The sequence below is a fragment of the Balaenoptera ricei genome, chromosome 5, assembly GCF_028023285.1.
Source record: "Balaenoptera ricei isolate mBalRic1 chromosome 5, mBalRic1.hap2, whole genome shotgun sequence".
Taxonomy (NCBI): Eukaryota; Metazoa; Chordata; class Mammalia; order Artiodactyla; family Balaenopteridae; genus Balaenoptera; species Balaenoptera ricei.
Genome location: NC_082643.1, coordinates 141,057,155 through 141,070,157, shown reverse-complemented (window position 1 = coordinate 141,070,157; position 13,003 = coordinate 141,057,155). Strand labels below are relative to the sequence as shown.

General features: G+C 45.5%; 1 protein-coding gene across 8 annotated transcripts in view; it reads left to right on the top strand.

Annotated features, from left to right (window-relative positions):
• Positions 1-13,003, top strand: part of RGS12 (regulator of G protein signaling 12) — a 124,226-nt gene that overhangs the window by 74,671 nt on the left and 36,552 nt on the right. The window contains exon 1 of one of the 8 annotated variants that reach the window (XM_059923692.1): positions 12,659-12,680. The exons of the other annotated variants lie outside the window; for them this stretch is intronic. The gene's annotated coding sequence lies outside the window, so the exon portion shown is untranslated. Of the gene's footprint in view, positions 1-12,658; positions 12,681-13,003 lie in introns of those variants that run through there. 8 annotated transcript variants of the gene reach the window in all.

The window sequence follows — 13,003 nt, the reverse complement described above, 5'->3', positions numbered from 1 at the left end:
GGGATTTATTTTTTTAACAAAAGGAATTATGTTACCTGTCTTATATGTACAACAATAATCATGTCATTTAATCACCTTAAGCTAGGAGTGGGAAAAACTTCCTTAATGAAAGGAAATAGGACCTGTAACCAAATCCAGGATAAAAGTGAGTGGTTTTTACAGTATTCTGTTCATGTTAACCTTTCTGTGTGCTCATTTATCTTTTCTGGTAGAAGGCATTCATTTCTGCAGGAAATTTATACATTTGAGAAGTTTATTTAATATGTTCAATTTAATCATAATTATTAAGATTTATTCATCTCTAAAGTTTTCTTCTGTCAGCGGTAGATGCAGGAACCCCGGGGAGTTTTATTATATACTTCATTTTACAATTTTTGAAAAGCTAAACTTCCCAAGTGTGGGAAGCCCCAGACTCACAGCCCTGTGTCCTTTCTAAGGAAGTGGTGTCCTGGCTGGTGGCAGTGGTTCCCCTGCCCTGCTGGGGCTCCCCACCCCCTGGTCCCTCCTTCTCTTCCTGCCTCAGGCCCTGTGCCACTCAGGATAGGCCCCTCCCTCATGAGTCCCTCTGCGGCAGAGCAGGGAGGGGGCAAGGTCGCTATTTCTTGAGCACGCCTTCAATTTCAGGGACTGCACCAGACAGTTATATGTGTCCTACTGAGTTTTTTCGTGCTTTTATTATTTTCCATCTTCAATTTCTTTTCTGATTACAAATAAGAAGAAAAAGTGATCTCATTTATTTTGCATGTTAGTTCCAGGAGGTATGTATTATTATATTCTGCCATCTTTACAGGTAAAAGCACCCAGGCAGAAAGAGGGTCACACAGACACCAAGTTAAGAGGCTGGGACTCAGGCTCTGAGGTCTGCCTCACTGCAGAGCCAGGCTCACGGTGCCCTCCTCCCCATCTCAGCCCTGGACCCTCCAGTTTCTGACACCTGCTTCCTGGGGTCACCTTAGCCCATCCGCGGTCGGGGGCTGGTGAGAGGATCCAGGCACAAACTCGGAATGTGTGTCCACAGAGATGTTTCATGTTTGTGTTGAGCAGGAGATTCCGGCTCCTGGGGGCCTGGGAGCTCCAGGAACAAACTGTTTCTATGGGAAACGAGTCCTGCAGTGACTCAGGACCGGCTTTGGGGAGCAGCTTTTTCACAAGCTGTGCGGCCTCCACCTAGTCGTCCGGCCTAGTTTGGGTGACTAATAAATCATCACTCAGAAATATTTTGTGTTGTTAACCTTGTCGGTGAGATCATTTGGACTCATTTAACTGTTGGACTCATTTCACACTTTATACTTTTATTATGTGTGTTCTCACCATAGAGTTAGTTTTGTGGGTTTATTTTAAGGAAGTTGGACAACACTATTTTCGCCATCTTTGTCAACCAGAAGTGTGTCTTTTCGATTTCTCAGGAGAGTGGCCCAAAGCCAGAGACCACCCTGTGAAGGAAGGATTAGAGGTCAGTCTCTGTGGAGGGCAAACCAGGACCAGGAGTGAGTCCAGGGAGGCAGATTCTACCTCAAGAAAAGGAAGAACATCCTAGCACGTGAGAGAGGCTTAAAAATGCAATGATCTGCCTTGTGGCAAATTATCCAAACGCTTATTCACACCGAATCCCCCATCGTGGGAACGGAACCCTGGGGAGCTGGTGGCCATAGCTTGGTGGCGTCGTAAGGCCTTCCCGTGCGGAGGGGAGAGAGCCTTCCGGTCCCTGAGCCTGGGGTTTGGCACAAGGCAGCTTTATTGTAATAAAAGTTTACTCTCTTATTTTCTTTCTTTTTTACTTTGTAGTACCAAGCAGCTTCGCCAGGACTTCCCCTCCCACCCAGCTCCCACACCCTGGAAGGGCCAGGCTGTCTCTGCCGATACTGGACCCGCCCTTTGAGGTTGGGAAGTTGGGGCATTAGGGAGCTTTCGAATGAACGCCTGCATCTGCAGGCACGTGTCGGGCTGTGACCATGGGGGACGCGGCTCTGGCTCCTGGGGTCTGGGGTCTGGGGTCGGGGGCACATCCTCTCCGGCTGCTTCAGAGACACACCAACCTAGCCTTTCCAACCTCGCTCTTTCTCCACAAGCATGCTGTGGCCCCAGGGTCTCCCCGTGACCTTCCTCCGTCTCCGCCCCCTGCATCCCGGCCCCTCCCACTTCCTCCGCCTAAACTCCGCCCCTCGCGGTTCGCTCCGCCACCCCACAGCTGACTTGGGGCCCAGTCCCCCGGGCTGGCAGGCTTCCTCCCCTGGTCTCCCGTGGCCCCTCAGACGCATGGGATCTCGGTTGGCTCGCACAGCGCTGTCCGCTGCCAGCGTGGTCTCCCCGGCCTGGGGCAGCGCCCCCCCGGAGCCCTGCGCTGACCACCCCGGCCTTCACTTGAGTGTCAGCCCAGGCTTCATCTCCTTCCGACACTGCTGACGAGGTCCCGTCATTTTAATTATTTATCGGTGTCGCTGTCTTGTCTGCTCCCTCCACCCACTGGACAGTGACCTTCGCGCGGTGGCTTCAGCACAGCGATGGCGGGGGAGGTGTTTGTCAAGTGAATATTGAATTCGGCCGTTTACGGTATGGCAGACAGCAGCCAGGGCCTCGGGGCTAAGACCTGCGTTAGGCCATTAGGGCGGTGGCTTTCACAGTTTTTCCTTCTTAGTGAAACCCTCTCAAAAAACAAGCAAGCAAGCTTAGTAGAATCCCATTCTATAAAATACAGCAGCAGAACTGTCTGCTGGACTCGGGGGGTGTGGCCAGGCCCTCTGAGGATGCTTCTGCAGCCGGGGCCCAAGGACCCGGCGGCGGCCAGTGTCCACGGGGACTCGCATGCAGTTTCTTTTGTCTTTCTCCAGAAGCGGCCGTTTATTGCCTCTGATTAACAAAGACAAATCGTTTTGAAGTAGATTTTACACTCTGTTGCCATAAATTAATAAGCAGTACTTTGACATATTTTTGATTATTGTTCTAACATAAAAACCGGGACCTTTTGAAATCAGAAATAATATCTGAGATGAAAGACATGCATTCTTTAATTGTTGTTTGTTTTCTGAATGGAGACGGCCTTTGATTTTATATCTACTCTCTGCCCTGCTTTTCTCCGTCTGCCCCTTTCCAACGAAGTACAACTTCAGCCAAGTGATAGGGCATCAGGAAGGGGGCTGGCAGGTTAGGAAGTGACAGGGAAGGCCGAGCGGTGGGGCTCCTTGTCACCTGGCAGCTGAGGAGCCCTGGCCACCGAGCCTGGGTGTCACCAGCCCGGGGCACTGACGTTGGCTCCGTAAACCCTGGGCCTTGCCTGAGCCGGCTCAGTCCTGGGGCGTAGTACTGGGAGGGGGGACGGGGGTCTGGTGGAGGCTCTGCGCTCGCTGGTTAGTTCCTTTGTAACTAGTAGCTGAGAGTTGGGCTGGCAGGTTAGGATCATTGGTAGTTACAGTCAACGTGGAGAGCAGCTGAGTATGTCGTGTCGAGCCAATGGTCCTTTAGTGACAAGGATTACATCATAAACCTGGGCTGTGAGGTGCAGCCAAACCGAAACCGGTTATAGGTGAGGTCAGCGCCCTAGGGCGTGCTCGGTACCCACCCGTGCGTGTCATTCGGACTCACGTCTGATATCAGTAACCGCTTCCTACCCAAGGCTTTCTTTTTTTCTTTTTCCCTTTTAAAAATTATTTTACTTTTTTCCAGCTTTATTGAGGTATAATTGATAAAAAAAATTGTGTTTAAGGTATATGATGTGATATTTTGGTATACATACACATTGTGGCATGATCACTACAATCAAGCTAATTAACACATCTGTCACCTCACATAGGCACCTTTTGTGTGTGTGGTGAGAACACGGAGATCGATTCTCTTCTCAAATGTCAAGTGTACAAAACACTATGATTATAGTCACCATGCTGTACTTACTCATCTCACAGCTGAGACTTTTCATACCTTGACCCACGTCTCCCCATGTCCCCCTCCCCCAAGTCCCTGGCAACCACCATTCTACTCCCTGCTTCTATGAATTTGACTATTTTAGATCCCACAAAGAAGTGAGATCATACAGTTTTTGTCTTTCTGTGTCTGGCTTATTTCATTTAGCATGTCCTCCAGATTCATCTATGGTGTTGCAAAGACAGGATTTCCTTTTTTTTAAGACTGAATAATATTTCATTATATGTAACATATATATATATATATATATATATATATATATATATATATATATATACATACATACATACATATACACCATAATTTCCTTATCCGTTCCTCCATGGGCACTTAACTTGTTTCCATATCTTGACTATTGTGAACAATGCTGCAGTGAACATGGTGATACACATATCTTTTGAGATCCTATTTCATCTGGATGGATAACCAGGGATGGAGTTTCAGGATCATATGGTAGTTCTAGTTTTAATTTTTTTGAGGACCCTCCATACTGTTTTCCACAGCAGCTACAGCAATTCACATTCCCACCAACAGTGTAGGAGGGTTTCCTTTTCTCCACACCCTCTCCAGCACTTATCTCTTGTCTCTTTGATAATAGACAAGACTGTCGACTAATGGGTGTGAGGTGGTATCTCATTGTGGTTTTGGTTTGCATTTCCTTGAGATCAGTGATGTTGAGCATCTTTTCATGTACCTGTTGGCCATTTGTATGTCTTCTGTGTCAAAGTATACATTCACCTCAGGTCTTTTGCCAATTTTTTAACCTGGTTATTTGGGTTTTTGTTATTGAGTTGTATGAGCTCCTTGTATATTATGTTTATTAATCCTTTATCAGATGGGTTTGCAAATCTTCGGAAGGAATTCTGACCACGTGGCCACCATTAAGCAGTTCAGACCCTCGGCTTCTTTACTCTCACTCACCAGGGAGGTTTCTAAGAGCCCAGGAGTATTCTCTTCTGCTTCTTTGAGAAAGTCAGTCAGTTAATACTCAAAGGCAATTTAGTTGTAAAAGATTTTTCTCTATGTTATTAATTTGATTTTTCAGATATATCTTGCCTCTTTTTTTACTTTTTATTCATTTTGTGATAGTATTGATTTTGTCCTCAATTTGTTTCATCAACTATGCTTTCTCCCCTTTCTCTCATAGAACATGAAGAATTTCTAAAGTTTTTTAGGCTGTGTTTTCTTCCAGACCAGACTTTGTGTTTGCTTTTTGCATATTCTGTACCTTCTTTCCTCCGTCCGCCCACTCATCTACACATCCATCCACCTACCCATCCATCCATCCATCCATCCATCCACCCACCCACCCACCCATTTACCCATCTATCACGTCATCCTCCCATCTATGGATGTCAGCAGTCCCCATGGCCCTTATCACTGTGCTTTCTGGCACTGACATTCTCGAGCCCAGAGAGACCACAGTGCTGAGCTCCCGGGTCCTTCCTGCCTGAGCTGACACCCTCAGTACTAGTTGGGCTCTACCCACAAGGGTGTATCCTTGACTTTCCCTATTTTGCTGGTGCAGCTTCCTTCCCCAGGACACCTGCTGGGGACTCAGGAATGGGTCAGACTCAGAACCTGTCAAAACCTTTTTATTTTTTCTCTTTTCTTGGCTTTTTTTCTTTCTCTTTTCTCTTTTTCTTGTTTGAAGCTTATGGCATCAGACTGTGCCATCTTTTTTGGTTGCTTTTGCTAAGTTTGTGGCTGATTTTTAATCCCCCCACTCCGCCCCCGCCTGTGCTAGATGTGGGGAAAGGAGAGGCTGTGGCTCTTCTTCACTTTGCCCATACTTACCTGGGGAGCTGCCGTGTGCCGGTTTGTCTTGTCTTGTTTTGAAATAACTTTCAGTAGGAAACGAAAGAGGAAAGTAGGTCGTCACAGACTAGAGCTTCCAGTCGTCTCCGCCCGCTCCTCCAGGTGCTGGGTGGTGAGTGGTCTCAGGCCCAGCAGATCGCTTTCCAGGGCCCACCAGGGCTCTTCTCCCAAAAGTTTGTACACACCTGGCCAGGGCTGAGCGTAGCTCAGTGGGCATGGCTGCGGGGCCGTGTCTTCCCGGTTCCGCCCGCTCCGTGACCCTGCTGGACACCCGGGAAGCCATGGTGAGCACAGTCTGGGTCAGCTCCAGCCGAGGGTCCTCATTCCCCACCTCCAGCCTTGGGACCCCTCCCGCCTCTCGCCTAAGTCCAACCCTCAGCCCTCCATCCAGGTCTGCCTCTCGGCTCTGTTTCCCTCGCGCTTTACGTTCACAGTAAACTTTGGTTTCCAGAAGTGACTTACTGCTTCAGGTGTTTGGGGTTTAGAGGGTCTCTCCTTTAACACCATCCTGTGTGAGAGAATACATCAAGGCACAGAAAAACTCCTGTTGCTTTGGTCATTCTCTGGAAAGAGCCGACTCCCCCGGGCAGCTCCTTGGCTAGCCGCCCGCCCCCAGTCCGCTCACACCGTGCGCTCCGCGGCCACGGAGGGAAGCTCACAGGCCGCCGTCCTCTCTCTCTCTGTGCCTTGTGTTTTCTCGAGGCCTGACGGCACCTTCTCTGCCCGCCTGGTGGGGTCGTGGTGCGGGAGTGGGCCCTGCGCGTCAGGCCACTTCCGGGGCTCTTACAGCAGCTGCCTGGCGGTGAGGGTTACGTGCCTGTTAATTGAGGGAGTTAAACTGCACCCTTCTTTAAAATACTAGGTATTGGGTCTTCCCTGGCGGTCCAGTGGTTAAGACTTCACCTTCCAATGCAGGGGGTGTGTTCGATGCCTGGTCGGAGAGCTAAGATCCCACGTGCCTCGCGGCCAAAAAACCAAAACATAAAACAGAAGCGATATTGTAACAAATTCAATAAAGACTTTAAAACTGGTCCACATCAAAAAAAAAAATCTTTAAAAATAAAATATTAGGTACTATAATCTCTAGTATTTTTGGCAATGAATTTGCATCCTGTAAAATTACGAAAGAGAAGGAGAAATGTAAAGGTTTCAGAGTGGTGTCATGGGTATTTGTACAGAATTCTGGTGAAGTCATATTTTCCTCATCAGAAAAACAGTGCAGCCTAATTGCACATTTTCAAAAACGTTTGCTAACTAGTAGAGATGGAATGTTAATTTGTAATTTGCTGTGTGAGAGGGGTTGTTTTAACCAGAAGTCTTTGTTTTGGTTTAATATATTGTAACATTCCTTATGGTTTGCTTTGAACCTAAAAATTATACCCAGAGTTACATAGTGTATTTATAGGGTACAAAGTACTAAGTATTTTGTAAACACTAGTCAAACTTGGATTTTAGTTTTTGGAAGGTTGGAGACTTGATTTCTGCCAAGATTCTTTCCAATGTGCTGATTTCTTTCCAGTTCTACAAGATATTTGGAGAGAGTTTTTATTAGTAATTATTTATACTGTGAAATTTTTTTCAAGCAAACAGAAGTTCAAAAGTAATAAACCAGTGACCACATACCTTCCTTCTAGAAGTCACGCCGGCTAACATTTGGGCATATTTGCCTGAGGCCTTTCTTCCAAAGCACTGCAGTCACTGTGGAGGTCCCCTTTGTGACCCTCCTGTGTCCGTTCCTCATCCTCCCCCCAGAGGCCCTACCTGGAAGCAGGTGTGTATCCTTCCACTCCAAGGGGACGGATTAGTTTGATTCTTGGGGGGGAAGCGTCTCTTAGGAAGCCGTAGCATGAAGAACAGTGTAAGGACTGGTCTAGTAAGCCGTGTGTCCCGTCAGGAGAGCAGTCACCCTGAGGCAGCTCCCGCCAGAGCCCGTGTTCTGCCTCTTACACGAGTGTTCACTCATGATTTGTGCCCTTTTTTGGTATGTATTACACTTGAATGAAGAGTTTACTATAATAATTAATATTGTTTTAAATGCTTGAAGCTTTTTACCTAAGGACTTGCCAAATGGTTTGAAAATTTTATTAGATTCACTCTCAGGAGAATATGTATAAAGTTGCTCAGAGAAAGTATTACATAGATTGGGTTGAAAATCTGATTGGCCAGAATAATTTAGGGGAAAGGTCTAGAAGTCGACCTTGAGGTTGGGGAGGGCTCAGTGGCTCTTTGCAAGAGCTCTACCTAAGCAGCTTTTATGCAGATTAGGAAAACTAAGAAGAGAAAGTAGATGCCTTTGGGCCTGCCTTCTCAGCTTGTAAGATTTTCTCTTTTGCTGATTTTCAGCAACTTAATTACGATGAGTCTTGGGTTGGTTTTGTTGTATATCTGCCATTTGGGGCGTGTTGAGTGTCAGATATCGTTTACCCCTCTCCCGCTTTGGGGACTTGGGTTTTTCCTACAGGCCACTGAGACTTGTTCATTTTCAGTCTTTTTTTTTTTTTCTCCATATGCTTCATGTTTCATAGTTTCTTTTGTTCTGTGTTTAAGTTCACTGATCTATTCTTCTACAGTGTTTAATATGCTGTTAATTCCATCCTGTGGACTGTTCATTTCAGAGGTTTATTTTTCGTCTCTAGACGTTCCTTTCGGATCTTTTAGAACCCTTCACTTCTCTCCTCATATATTCACGCTTTCCTTTAAACTCTAGAGCGTGTTTACAACATCTTTAAGTGTCTTCAAGTCTCTGTCTGCTGACTTATCCTTGCTGTCACTCCTGGGTCTGTTCTACTGCCTAATTTTTCTCCTGGTCGTGGGTCACATTTCTGCATCTTCACATGTCTAGTGATTTTCGACTGGGTGCAGGATTTTGTTGTCTTCCCTTGAAGAGTATAGGGGTTCGTTTTAACTGGCAGTTAAGCTACTTGGGGCTTGGCTTGGCCCCTTTGAGGCTTGTTTTTAGGCTTTTTTTTCCTAGGGAAAATCTAAAGTAGCTTTCACTGAAAGCTAGTTTAGCCCCACTACTTAAGCCTGACACATGTGGGGTCTCCTTTGAAGGCCAGGCGTTCAACCAGAGCTGTGGGGACTCAGAAATCTCACAACCCTGTGTGAGTTCTGGGAACGTTCATCCTGCAGCTCCCAGCTATTCTTTGCCTGGCCTCATGGGTTTCACCCCGTGTGCACACAGCTTAGAATTCAGCAACAGACTCCAGGGTTCTCTTTTGAGATTTCTGGAGCTCTTTCTTCACTAGCTTTCCTCCCGGCACCTGCAAATTCCAGCCTGGCCTGGCCTAATTCTAATCTCTGTCTCTTCAACTCAGTGCTCATGCAAGACTTCTGCCCACTTTCCTGCTAGGTCATCTACCTTTCCTTATTGGTATGTAGGAAATTTGAAAAATAGATCCTGGAAATGACTCTTACATTGGATTTATGTATTCAGGTGAGCTCCCCCACAGCTTACCTGTTCATTCTCTTCGTGGTCTCTCTTTTTTTTTTTTAATTAATTAATTTTATTTATTTTTGGCTGCGTTGGGTCTTCGTTGCTGTGTGCAGGCTTTCTCTAGTTGCGGCAAGCAGGGGCTACTCTTCATTGAGGTGCTCAGGCTTCTCATTGTGGTGGCTTCTCTTGTTGCAGAGCACGGGCTCTAAGTGCACGGGCTTCAGTAGTTGTGGCACGTGGGCTCAGTAGTTGTGGCACGTGGGCTCAGTAGTTGTGGCTCGCGGGCTCTAGAGCGCAGGCTCAGTAGTTGTGGTGCATGGGGCTTAGTTGCTCCGCAGCATGTGGGATCTTCCCAGACCAGGGCTCGAACCTGTGTCCCCTGCATTGGCAGGCGGATTCTTAGCCACCGTGCCACCAGGGAAGCCCTCTTCGTGGTCTCTTTTGATGACGAAAAGTTTTTAATCTTTGTATCATTCAATTTATCATTTTCCCTTTCTGTGATGCTTTTTATGTCCTTTTAGAGCAGGCATTGCCCTTCCCAAGATTATGAAGGTAAAGCCATCATTGTTTTATCTTTTGCATTGAAAGCTCTGATTATCTGGAGCTGATATTTGTGTATGATGTGAGTTAGGGGACAAGATTCATTTTTCCCCGCTGGGACCCAGTTGATCCAGCTCCATTTATTGAAAAGGCGATCCTCTCCCCACTGAAAGGAAGCAGCACCTTTATCAGGTAATCGTATATTTGTGGGTCTGTTTCTGGCTTCCAGCTTCTGTTCCATTGGTCTCTTTGTCATTGGATCAGCACCTTGTGTCGTCATTACTGTCGTTCTGTCGTGCGTTCAGAGATCTGGTTGTGTAGTCTCAGGCTGGCTTTGCTTATTCCAGCCTTTTGCATTTTCTTACACATTTTGGAGCTAATTGGTGAGTCACTGCCAGTTTTCCAGAGTCACCTTTGCTTCTTTCTGTCTGAGCTGGTGGAGATAACAGCACTTTTGGAATTTGTGTATGATGCTTTCACTGGAAATGTAGCACAAGCCACACAGCCACTGATATTAGGGCAGTTGGGTTTTCCATTGTTTTGTGACGGTACGTTTGTGACCTTCATTATGTAGCCACTTACTGTCTTGCTCTTTAAAAATCTTCAGGCCATTCCCCCAGGAATAAATACTAAATCTGGCTTTGTTTGCCTTTTAAAAAACTGTTTCTTTTAGAGGACTGACCTCTATCAGTATCTAAAACCAGCATTAATCGAGAGTACTTCAGGCCAACGTGTCACCCTCAAACAGATGCCGTTGTTCAGAGAAGGGAGGGAAAGTCTTGTAACGTACAAGACTTTGCAGGGGCTTGCGTGTAGGGTGACCCGAGCATCCGAGAGAGGCTGGTGGACAGGCCGTGCTCGCCTCTGGGAGACGGTGGATTGTCGCGGGATGTGCTGCCGCTGGTGGTGGGAGAGATGGAGCCGGGCGGCAGGGCCTGGTCCAGCCAGAGGCCCGCGAGTCCCGCGGAGCCGAGCCCTGAGATGAGAGCAGAGGCTCTCCCTCATGTGAGTTTGGGGAGACGGGAGGGGCCAGGAAAAAGCCGAGAAGGAGCAGCCGGGGTGGTGGAAACCTGAGAGAGGATGATGCTGTGTCTGTGAGGAGAGCACAGGGTGAGGAGAGCTCCACTGGGGGACGGTCACAGCGTCGGCGGCGGGGGAAGGAGCAGGGTCGGGAGAAACAGATAACAGGGCGGTAACAAGAGCTCTGCTTTGGACCTGTGACTTCTGAGATACTTCGCAATTTCCAGGTGGAGATGTGGTGTAGACAGTTGGGTAACTGAGTATGGATGCCAAAAACGGTTGGGCCTGGAAGCTTAAGCTTAAGGGTCATCAATCCACCAGTGGAATTTAGTGCCTTGGTAAACTTGAGAAATTAGAGATCATGCAGAAAAGAGGAGTCTCAAACCTATGGGATAAGTGGGAACCGGAAGACGGCCGGGGACGTGAGAGGTGATAAGACACACGAGTCAGAGCATGGACTGGGTTAAACCCTGAGTCTGCCACCAGCTGGCCACCTCAGTTCTCTGTCTGTAAGATGGGTACCAGGACCCATCTTACAGAGTTACTGTGAGAATGACAGGAACTGATATCTGTGATGCATTTAGAACAGTACGTGGCACATAATGAAGAGCTACGCAAATGATAGCTGCCATTATTATTGTCAATATCACTGTTGCTGTTTTAATTGCATTTCCAATATAAGTGGTACTAGGAGTGGATAAAATTGCCTAGAAGAACTACGTAGAGAAAAGAGCCTAGGACAGGCCCTGAAGAAGATTATAAGATCAGTGGAAGAGAAAGGGCATCAAAGGAGAAAACTCTCCATTTAGATTGTTTAAAATTCAATTTTAAAACAAAAGGACACAGGAAGATTGAAAAAATTAAATGAAATTAATTATTTCCTTAGGTAGGTACTAAGGAAAAAGAAAATTGGTATGGCAATATTAACACCAGACAAAATAATTCAAGTGATAAAAACAATAAAAAACGAAGAAAGCAGGCAGTGTGCACCAAAAATAGAGTCTCTCACTTGTAAACAAAGTTAGATGAACTACAGTAAAAGTGGACAAGTGTTCTTAGGGGAAGACTATAATATACCTTTTTCAGAAACTAAGAAATCAAGCTGATAAGAAATAGAGTAAGATCACAGAATGTTTGAATTATAAAACAGACAACTTAAATTTTATATATGTAAAATTTTACATCCAATAGAGAATACACTTTTTTCCCAAAGATACATGAAGTATTTACCAATGTTGACAATATTCTATTCCAGAAATGCAGTTGCTACAAATTAAAAATATATTTATAGCATACAGATCACATCTACTGTCTGCAATGTAATTAAGTAGAAGTCAATTACAAAAAGACAATACAAAATAATCTGTACATTTGAAAGTTTAAAGCTATATTTCTAAATAATCCATGGGTCAAGGAGAAAATTAAGATGGAAATTATAATACAGTTTAGAACTGTTCAGTAATTATAGTGCTACATATTAACACCAGTGGGATATAGTCAAAGTGGTTTTCAGAGAAAAATTTGTAGTATATTATAAAAAAGAAAAGTTGGGAAATACAGGAAATAAGCTTTCAAAATAAGGTAGGGAAAAACATAAAGTAGAAATTAACAAAGTGGAAAACAAAACAAACAGTATATAACTGATTAATAAAACAAAAAACTAAGTCTTCAGTAGGTATGATCAAGAAAAAGAGGGAAAAACATTAAGAATGAAGAAGAAAGAAGACAAAGATAACTTCAAAGATAACAGAGAGCTAAAGTTATAAGAAAATTCTTTGAATAACTTTATACTAATGCATCTGATTACCAGGTCAATTGGACAACGTTTAGGAAAATATGGTTGGCCTAAGAAGAAAAGGAAACTTTGGTTAGATAAATCAACATAAGCAAAAATGATTTGGAAGTCAAAGATCTACACCGCAAAAGGCAACATGCCCAAACCAATTTATTGGTGAGTATATCAATCAGCTTGGGATAAATGATGTTGCAAATAACAAATAACTCCAAAATCACAGTGGCTCTAAGAAAGCAAAATTTCTTTTTTACTTACATTATACGCCCACTGCAGTTTGGCCTTGTTTTGCTTTGCGTGTTTTCGCTGTTGCAGCAGTTCCTCTATGGGACACTGTGAGTCTTGTGGCAGAGCTGGGCAGAGCTTCCTTCCCAAGCACTACGTGCTACACTCTCTCACATCACAAGGCCAAGCCTGACACTGAGGTGGGGGGCATGGGTAACCCTCCCACAAACAGGGGCAGCAAATATTTTGGACTTAAC